This window comes from Pollicipes pollicipes, unplaced genomic scaffold (assembly GCF_011947565.3).
Source record: "Pollicipes pollicipes isolate AB1234 unplaced genomic scaffold, Ppol_2.1 Scaffold_4219;HRSCAF=4965_pilon_pilon_pilon, whole genome shotgun sequence".
Taxonomy (NCBI): domain Eukaryota; kingdom Metazoa; phylum Arthropoda; class Thecostraca; order Pollicipedomorpha; family Pollicipedidae; genus Pollicipes; species Pollicipes pollicipes.
In genome coordinates, this window is record NW_023596448.1 from 20,633,611 (window position 1) to 20,640,676 (window position 7,066).

The window sequence follows — 7,066 nt, forward strand, 5'->3', positions numbered from 1 at the left end:
GATGAAGAGCATCACGCAAGCAGTGATGGTAAAACCGAGACCAGATGTGTGGCCCAGTGCCATTTGGAGCATTTTTACCCGACCGAACGCGTTTTGATGCATCAAAGATGTTAGATCCAGGCAGGGGTTAGGAACGGATGGCCAAAAGGGAAGCGAATACCTGATAACGCTTTTAGGCCAGTGTATCCCCAGCCCGGGATACAATGGAAATGTATCATGCCCAGACAAAGAACCTCGGTCTATCGGTCTATCGGCTTATCTATCGGACGGGAGCAAGAAGTGGTCACAACCTAATGAGGGCCTGAAAGGAAGCTGTGTTCTACCTACTTGTGAGATCAGAAGCTGTGAGCAGCCGGGGCGAGGTCACTGAAGTTTGGGGTGTTTTCATTTTGTGTCCGTGAGGAATTTCCTGGTTGTGTCCGTGAGGAATTTCCTGGCTTTGTCCGTGAGGAATTTCTGGTTGTGTCCGTGAGGAATTTCCTGGGCGTCCCAAGAAAGTCAGTTATGGTGAATCCAGCCCGATGGCGAAGGGTGATCGCGACCCTCGATCGCTTTGCCCTTTGCGGCCATCCTCTTCTTTGGAATCGCGTGAGGCCATGGGTGGTGCTTCCAAATGCATTGCCTCCCTCCGTGACAATTTTGTGCTCGTTCTCTTAATGTGAAATTAGAATTACCCAAATATTCATGAAATCGTGCTAAACGAGGCGAGCACATGCATTTCTTGAAATTTTCCGTCGGCTTTTCGCGATCTCCCCTTAAACGACAGTTGCGAAGCTTTGTCACTGCGCAGTGCGCTCCGCCCCGTGCGCCTGGTCAGCGAGAGCGGCTGCGGCAGGGGGCGGGGGGGGGGGGGGGAAGCTCGGATGACGTCCGGCCGGACACGCCAGCTGACGGGGTGGCACGAACCCGGCGCGCCAGAGGGCGGGTCCGGCTGGTCACGCGCGTCACCCACCACCGATGCCCGCCCGGTCATGCTCAGCTGGCTCCAAGCGGAAGTCACGCGTCTGTGACGGCTGTGACGGCTGCCTGTGATGTGCGCCATGTCGTGATAGCTACCTGACAGTTGGAAGCTTACATCCTTCATGGTGCAGGAAACCGACATCTAATTTCCGGGCACGCCGACAACTTTCATGGCCGATTCGTCATTGCAGCTTACGGCAGGCAGCTGGCGACGGCTTGGACTAAGTCTGAACGGAATGGCGCAGTGAAACTAGATCGTCTACGGTCTATGCGTCATATTCATGCAGTTCAGCTTGTGCGCGGGTTGTAACTTCGTTTCGTGAAACTGGCTGGCGGGTGGTGGCTACGGTAGGAGGCTCCGAACAGAGAGTAACGTTTCCGGTAAGCTATATCATTCACACTGTAGATGTACGTGGACGTAGACGTAGGCACGTACGTACGTAGACGCAGGCACACAGCTCATACGCGGTACCGCTTCCATCGCCTTCCGATGGGTATCTTTCGATGTTGGCTTGCATCATTGATCGGACATTGAGTATGCGGCAGAGGCGGGCATAGTTTTCGTGAAAGTCGGCCTCGGTTCAAGTTATGCTCGGTCCGTGTCAGACTTGGCTTCAGCCGGCGGTAGACTCGGACTCGATCTGTTTCGGACCCGGTTTGAGACATCCTAAGTCATTGGATGCCAGGCCAGGGTCTTCAAACTGGATTAACGTTATACCTTTAACTTGTGCCGCGCCCAGCCTCAATGCATTAATGGCTCGGTACCTGCGACTTTGCCTTCTTCCGTAGTTGACATGGGCTTGAGGTAGCTCGCGGTGGGAGATTTGAGTTGTCAGTTCGGTATTAGCTGGCGTGGGTTGGCCGGTGGCCACCTGGGTGCTAGTTCAGCTATTTAGGCTAAGACGTAACGTCCGCGTGGACAAACACACATTGGTAGACTAATTTATTGGACATCTGTTGACAATCAGAAGCAAAGAGCTCGTGTGGCGGGGCTTGTCTTAACGGCTCCATTTTGCCGGGTTCGTGTTAACGGTTACGTGCTGGTTGACGGTTTCACGCCGACAGCCTCACATTCTCGGTTCCACATTGACCATTTCGCATCGATAGGCCCCATCCACGCCAGCCATTTCACGTGCACGGTTCCACGCCGCGCTTCCCCTCGCTGCTGGCTCCACGCTGGGTTCCCTGCGGCCGCGTGGAAGCGGTTAGCCGCAGGCGCCGTGCTGGTCCGCTGGTCCACACCAGCTCCGGCGGGCTGAATAGTCACCAGGTAAATACCAGCCGTAGCTCGGTCGATCCGGCCGCAGCGGCCGCCGCGCTAGCCGCTCCCAAACGATGTTTGTCGTCGCTCTGTCTTGTCATACGCCCAACTTCAATGGTAGGGCCGGGGCCGTACTGTGCGTCGTTGCCACGGCGGTGGACTGGTTCCGATGCCCGGCTGAAGCTCGGAAAACAGCCGAAGCACCCGCCTAGGGCTGGGACCACGGCGATGGGCTGGCTCCGATGCCCGGCTGGAGCTGAGACCACGGCGGTGGGCTGGCTCCGATGCCTGGCTGAAGCTCGGAAAACAGCCGAGGCACCCGCCTGGAGCTGGGACTACGGCGGTGGCCTGGCTCCGATGCCGGGCTGGAGCTGGAACCACGGCGGTGGGCTGGCTCGATGCCCGACTGGAGCTGGGACCACGACGGTGGGCTGGCTCCGATGCCGGGCTGGAGCTGGGACCACAGCGGTGGGCTGGCTCCGATGCCGGGCTGGAGCTGGGACCACGGCGTGGACTGGTTCCGCTTTCCAGAAGTTGTGTAGGGCTTCCACGCATATAACAGACTTGGGTTTCAAGGGATCATAAACTAGGCAAGATAATGAGTTTTCACCTTTGCGGCTGCTTCACAAAACACATGGGCTGTCGATATAGGAACTTAAGGCATCCGGAGTTTCCATCCTAATTCTCATCACCTTCTCTCGGAGCAATGAGCAAAAGAGGAGCCCCGTGGAGGAGAGGAGAGCCCGTGGACCCTCTCTTTTTTCTGCCGTCGAGCAGTCCACAGGAGACCGATGTTGTGAACTTGCGACATGATTTTGAATTTTTAGTCGTGAATCTGTCTTGGCAAGACTTCTAGTGCTGGTGAATAGCATACTATGCTAAAACATCAGAAAACAGCTGAGATAACGTATCATAGGCGTTCTGTGTTCCCATCGGAAAGCGTGTTATAGATCGGTGATCTGACCATAGCTTGACAAATTTATTTCCAAAATGGGTGTGACAAAGAGAGCGTTTGGTGAGGAGGCAAATGTAAGTCGCACATTTATATAAACCACATTCCTTTGAAGGTTTGCGGGTGCCTGCGTCTTTTGTTCATTTGCAAGGACGGTGTTTCAAAATTATTGGATCTATGGAGGGTATGCTTATCATACCTAAGACGCCAATGATTACAGGACTAGGGCTGTGAAATGTCATCCCTTTGATGCATAGCTGGAGGCCATCGACGTCGGAAGGGTACAGACCTAGGCTCCTCCTTTCACACGAATCTGGCGTTACACTGCGTGAACGTGCTAAACACATGACATCACATCAGTCGCGCGGCATGCACTGGACGGTTTGAGCCCGGAAAGGCTCTGAACCACTTGCCTGAGGGCCCGGAAAGGCTCTGAACCACTTGCCTGAGGAGGGACCTCCGGCACCGCGCGGACCGTCTCTAACCGCGAGCTGGTATTAGCGCAGAACCCAAAAATAGAGGCCTCTGCACCACACATCACCAGCCGCAACGATATTGTCCGCGGATCTGCGCGAAATGGACGCATTGCAGTGAGGCATGTGATGGGCCAGACACCGCAGCCTCCAGAGACGCGCTAAATCCCTTTCGGAATGTGAATGAAACCGGCTGACGCGCACGGCTGGTGGCAATCTGGAAGATTTCGTACATACTTTGTCAGATGTACAACGGCACTCTTGCCCTCCTAGCCTTTCGAAGCGGGCCGAGAAAAAAGGCTGTCTCAGATGCCATATCCATGGCATCCATGTCCAACGTGCACCAACAATTTCGTCCTCAATGCGAGGAGTTCTGAAACCAGCCTCTTAGCCAAACCTCTCTCCTCCCACATATATTTTTGACATCAACACCATGCCGACGCGTGGCAACAACGGGATTCAAAATTGACACTGGCCGCTTTGCTGTCCGAGGCGTTCCTACACCCGCGTTAATAGTCCGGTCTTAACATCAATGCCGATGGCAACAGGCCTCTCTCGTAACACTGTCATTTCCTTGTCGTGTGCTCTAGACAGGATTCTCGCTAATAGAAACATTTCGCCTGAATTGCAAGACACCAAACCTGCAAGTGGTTAATGAGCCGGAAGAGGCGCCCGAAACGTGGCAAACCTGTTGAGCTGTGCAGATCAATCGTGCGGATGGCAAGGACATCTGTCGGCAAACTATGAAACATGAAGTTGCCAGTCGACCATGCAGGCGGCGATCGTCGTTAGGAACACACGCAAAAACCGTCGCAAGAAGCGGAACAGCTGCCCTTCCGCGCCGCCGCAGAGTCCTCATCTGGCGACCCAGCTCATCCCGCCGTTCCCTCGGCATTCACCGTTCCCGGCCTGGCCGTCTGAGGAGGTGACGCGTAAGGCAAAGGTGAGTGTGCTCGCCACCAGGGGCGCAGGCGGGGGCGCACAGGTACAAGGTGTCCCGAGCAGCAGGGTCGGACCCCCCAACTGCCAGTCGGAGGCAGTTTTGCACTGGTCGGGCCCCACTGGAGCAATGCGGGCCTTTGCGTCGGTCAGGGACCACGGGCACTGAGCAGTCGTCTCGAGGTCTGTCTGGGCCTGGGTGTTTAGTTCCCCAGCTGGGACAAGGCCGGCGTCCGCGATTTACAGAGGTTGAGCCCCTGATTTAATGAGCGGTTGCTGTGTTCACGGGCAGCCTTCTTTAAATTAGCTGGGGCGGGGGTGCCAGAACTGGTGAAGTTAAGCTAAACTTCTCCCAAAAGCTTATGTACCCCTCGATGTCGGACATTCCAAACCGCATTTCCGATTGCAGCAGAATAAAAAATTTTAAAAGACAAACTTTTCATGGACATATTCCAGTGATCAGATTTGGTCCGTTCCAGATTTGATTTCGTGATTAGAAATGATTTCCCATTTCAAGCTGATGTCGAACATAATTTTGTGACAAGCTTGGATTGGGGTGCAATTTATGAAAACAAATCTAAGTAAACAGACGGGTTGTGATTAACGAAAATAAGTCACATTTTTCCATTAAATGATGGCTTATGGTTCAAATAAAAAGATGGTTTTATACAGAGCGGTGTGACCTAGCACACAAAGAAGAGAAGCTTTTGACAATGTTTCGTGCGCACTGCGATCGGATGGCGGGTCTGGACTCACTCCATAAGGCGGGGTCTGGACTCACTCAATAAGGCGGGGTCTGGACTCACTCAATAAGCATTGCTTAGCGCGGGCGCTCATTCCAGGAGTAAATCCGATCCACAGGTTCCAACCAAATCCATGAAAAATGTCATGAGCACCGTATCAAAACCCATTACAATTTGGCACACCTCATAGCTTCTAAGGAAGCAGTCGTTATGTCGCAAGTCTGGAGAGTGAGTATGTGCGTATCCTTCGGGTAAGTATGTGCAAGCAAGTACGTGCGTTGCGTATATCTTCTGATCGCCAATCTGTGAACGAAGTCGTGCTTAAATCCCCTCTGTTCCGTGAGAACGGATACCCGGAACACTGGGCGAGGTCTCCCGCTTGTGCCGTACGTTTCAACTATTTTGCAATATCACATTCGCGAAGAAGACGTAGAAAGGCGAAACACGCGGACCTCGCTTATGTGAAGCTACCGTTTATGTGGAGCGTCTTAGACGAAAGCTCGCTCAAGTCTTGCTCACGTGACACTTTTTCCCCCAAAATTAAGACCGTATTCAAGGCCCTATAACAACGCCGTGGCGGCAATTTAATTGTAACTTACTTTTAATGGAAGACAAAACAAAAATAGAGGCAGTCGTCAGCAATCTGACAGGTGTCAAAGTGTGACAAAGAGAAGGTGATTCTTTGAGAGCGAGAACGAAGGTCATATCAATACAGCCGCAGAGCGCTACAGCGCTACCACTCTGATATCCTTCTGGGCGACCCTGGAACGAATTTACGGGATCATTTGGGACGAGCAGTGGCTCCAGCAGGCCGAGTCGAGACTGCACGCAGCACGGGCTTCGCCGGATTGGTTGATAGAACATTTCCCCAAAATGTGCATCAGCTTATGGCTGCCATGCTCTGGTGGCTTCTCCCTGCCCACTCTGTCGTCCCTGGACTCGATGATATGGGTTCGCGTCAAAAACCCGGATAAGCCAGCGAAATTTCAAAAGCTCGAGGCCGCTTTCAGGCGTGAGATGAACACATCATCATCAAGATCGATTTGGCAATCGATCACTCGCAGCATGTGAGGCTGTTGCGCATTCTAGGCTGCCGGGGTTTCCATCTGGTGCATGATTTGTAGTCATGATTTGAGGGATTTGGAATCTCTGATGACTGACACTATAGCCGCTTGTGTTTTGATATTCAGTTGAGGGTTGAATGCCACCGCAATTAAGATTGATAGACGAATCCACTTACCACTGTTGAGAAATTGGTGCATCGGAGCAAATGAATAAGCACACGTTATGAGTTGCTATGGTTTGATCGGATATTCTTTTGTTTTGCTGAAATAAATTGTCGATAGTCGACCTTAGCCACGTATTCAAAGAATAAAAGAAATTAGCGTTATGAAATATTAATGAAAAATAATGACTCGATTTCCTATACAAAGTTCCTTGCTTGCGGCCCCGACGGCCTCAGCGGGCCCATGGGTTGGAGTTCGAAACATGACTGAGTCAGAATCAGAGCACTTGAGTCAGAGTCAAGACCACAAAATCCCAGCGTTGTTAAGTTGACATTCCAGTCTCAGTTCCGGTTCCAGCCTTTCTACGCGCCGAGTAGCATGCCCGCGTGCGAGTCGCCACACCGACGTCACGTCCGAATCCGAGTCATCATACCGAGGTTACCGAGTCATAGCCCGAGACTCGATGTTGAGGTGGACGACCAGAGTTCGAGTCCTGCTGCCAGCACCATACT